We start from the raw sequence: 3,295 nt of genomic DNA on the forward strand, positions 1-3,295 counted from the left end.
TGCTTGTAAGAGAGGAATGAAAAGCGCAGATTTGGGTTCGTTAAACATAACCGTGAAAGTAGTCTGAAGAGTATGCCTATTCTTCGAAAATGTCAACACCTGTCAAGTACGTCCGTGTGAATAACCGAGCTAGAGTAAACCATCGTGTGCGATTTGCCTCCACAACTGTACCTGCAGCGCGGGCGTAGAACGTTTGTATATGCACGTGCGTGGTTCATACCGCTAAACATACACAACGTCATGTTTTAACTCGGCTATGCATGACTTATTAGAAAGGTAACAAGTGGAAAACACGGAACACATCGTTATGCACTGCACAAGATATGCATCCCAAAGGGCTACATTGAAGTTTGCTCTAGACCGCTTGGACAATAGAACCTTCGATATAGTCAAGGTGCTGGGTGTATGGGAACCCGGGAAGAGAGATGCGGCATTGTCAGCGCTTGTCAAATTCATAGTGAGCAGTGAGATGGAATCTGTATTTTAGGACCGCATGCTAGGCATGTGTCGTCGAGTTCCCCGTTGCAGTTTTGTTTCTTGCACTTCAGCTCACTTGTAGGGGATGTAGCTACGCATATGCACGTACAGTTCGGTGATTGGGAGGGGTGCTGTGTTTCTATTTTTAGCTTTTCACCTTTTCTTTTCTTTTCTTTCTCCTTTTCTCCTTCTCTTTCTCCTTGTGGGAGTAGCAGAATTCGTCAGTGACGAATTCAATATCTTCCGGTTTTTTTTCTATAATCAAACTCAAACTCAACTCAAGGTAACAAGTGCGTGTGTGTGCGTGCGCGAGAGAGTGTGGGAGACAAACAAACATGTCTGTTTTTAATGTATGATGTTTTTGTGGAAGGTGGTCACTTGAAAAAAAAACAAAAAAACATAAAATGATCATGGAAGTGACGGCGCCTCTGGCCTCCTGCTTCCCCATGAAACTTTGTAAACTTAATATAGAAATGAGTTCCGTATATCTCAGTATCATTGATATCCTTTGATTATTCCTGAACGCCAAGCTGCTTTATGGGGCATCCCCATAATCTTTTATATCCAGGCAGTGACGATCTCGTGAATATATCAACGCCGCGCAGACAAGTTGTTCTCTGAAAGAAGGAATTAAGTCACTGAATAGGTCAGCCAGCTGTGGGACTCGAACCCACATCTTCAGGATTGCCGGTCCAGGGCTCTACCAATTGAGCTAAGCTAGCACACTTTTTTTTTGTCTTTCCCGTATGTCACATATATTTGAATTGAAACCACCTCTCCCAACGACGTCCAAGGGTGCGTAATTTGAAGGAACAAACACATCCACTCACTCACTCATTCTGAACATTTGCGTCAATTGCGTCGCCATTAGCGCCAACAATTGCATCGCCTCATCAATTTCCGTACAAGTTTTTATCTTCTCAATTATTAACATTTCATTCTTTTAGCAGGCAACATAGACCGAAATTTGTGCCGTACCCCCTGCGCGGCCATTTTGTAGCGACCGTCGCGCCACTATACGGACATTTCATGTGGGGATTGCGGGAGCTCGAGATGTGTCTCGTTGTTCGGGCGCCCCGTTGGATTTCAATTTGCACAAGTTTTACGATCATGATTGCATCTTATTTTTATTTTATTTGACTTTATTTTACTAATTTACTAGCTAAGTTAGTAAGGCTTAGGAATACAATAGCTCAAAAACCGAAGTCAGCAATGAGTGTGCTGTCTGATAAACTTCTGAGATACTCCAGGGCCTATATACGGTTCCCAACCGAACATCAAACAGTTATTATTTTTCTACGCATACATGGTGTACCACAACGTTCGTTTTTTTTTTTTTTTTTCAGTTTTGCACAAGGGGACTATAATGTTACGGCTAATACTTCATAGACACTTTCTCTCCTGACATGTTTTTGTCTTGACGTATTCCTTCACTTGTTACGCTTGCCTTCCTCGATCGAATTCACTGCTCTCATATCCGATTAAGGATCACCCTTCTAGAATACCTGAATATTCCTGTCACATATTAGGGAGTCGCGAATATTTAGATTTGCAGGAACTCTTGCAGTGAACAGAACGATGATTGCTTTAAAGAATTAAATGATAGGGATGAATGGTATAAAATGATCCCTGACGCTAATCGCATCATAAATCCTGGTTCTTATTAGTAGTTCAGGTCAGAACGTGTTTGTAGTTCATAGACATACCCCCATGCTTTGATTTCTTTTATAATGCTCTCAGGTGAAAGACAGTTAGCCAATCGGTGGACACAGGGCCAAGTTACACGGACCGAAGCGCTCAGCGAAACCAATGAAAAAAATAAAGGCTTGTGTCATCACAATTCAATTTCTCCCTATTTTTTTAAAATTTACTTATCAACTTATCTGCGGTATGGGCATTAATATACTTACTACCTTGCTACATCGCGTAAATAAGTTTTTTCATATCATCGTCATCATGTATTTCTTTCTCTCTTCATATATATATATTTTCGGCGTTGCTTGCCAAAACTTGTTCATGCTGTGTACGCTATAAATTTCGTGTAGTTTGCAAAGCAACGCCGTGCAGTTATTTGCGGACCCTACAAGAACAACGACAAAATGAAAAGGGATCACAGAAAATTTTATTCGTTAAAGCATCGGCCCTCTATATGCATATTTTACAAATAAAATGTGTGATGAAATTATGTTCGGACCACCACCTACTAGATGATAACGACCACGTCAAAGGCACCCCTTCCCAGCGCCGCATTTGAAAGCTAGCGGAGGCGCTACTCATCGGCCCGGTTGTTGCTTGTACAATTTCTGCATTAATTACTTCAGCTTACCTTAGTATTTTCGTACAAGCGGTGAATGTCCCATGGGAGATGCTTCTTTCTAAAGTTGATTATCATCATCATTCTATACGTTTTCATAGGAGCTGTTGCTGTCGTCTGCTACGGTAGTCGTCCGTCCGCCTTTGCGCGTTCAAAATTTCAAATTTCCATTGTCCAATCATAATGTAGATCTCGCGGGCCGATGAGTAGCGCCCCTAGCGGAGCGTGGGGACGGGCTCCTGATAGGGGTGGCCGATTATGACATGTTCGTTATAATCTAGTAGGTCGTGGTTCGGGCTTAAAGGGACTATCGCACCAGTCCCGGTTGATTCCAAAAGTGTAGTGACGTTTTTCCCTGTGTTCATCACTGATGATGCCGAAAATCCGATGCGAATGGGTGGCGTTGTTCCTGTGCAGTTTGATGTAACAGATGGCAAAAGCAGACGACGCATATTGACAGTATTCCGGGATTCCCTCTCTGGAAACGTCACCCGCACAAGGCCA

At 42.6% G+C, this 3,295-nt stretch overlaps 1 non-coding gene across 1 annotated transcript; it reads right to left on the bottom strand.

Moving 5' to 3' along the window:
* Window positions 1–1,126: 1,126 nt before the first annotated feature.
* On the bottom strand, window positions 1,127–1,199 carry Trnaa-ggc (transfer RNA alanine (anticodon GGC)). Its single transcript has one exon. It is a non-coding gene; the product is annotated as a tRNA-Ala (tRNA).
* Between the last annotated feature and the right edge of the window lie 2,096 nt (window positions 1,200–3,295).

The sequence above is a fragment of the Ornithodoros turicata genome, chromosome 10, assembly GCF_037126465.1.
Source record: "Ornithodoros turicata isolate Travis chromosome 10, ASM3712646v1, whole genome shotgun sequence".
NCBI classification, from domain to species: Eukaryota; Metazoa; Arthropoda; class Arachnida; order Ixodida; family Argasidae; genus Ornithodoros; species Ornithodoros turicata.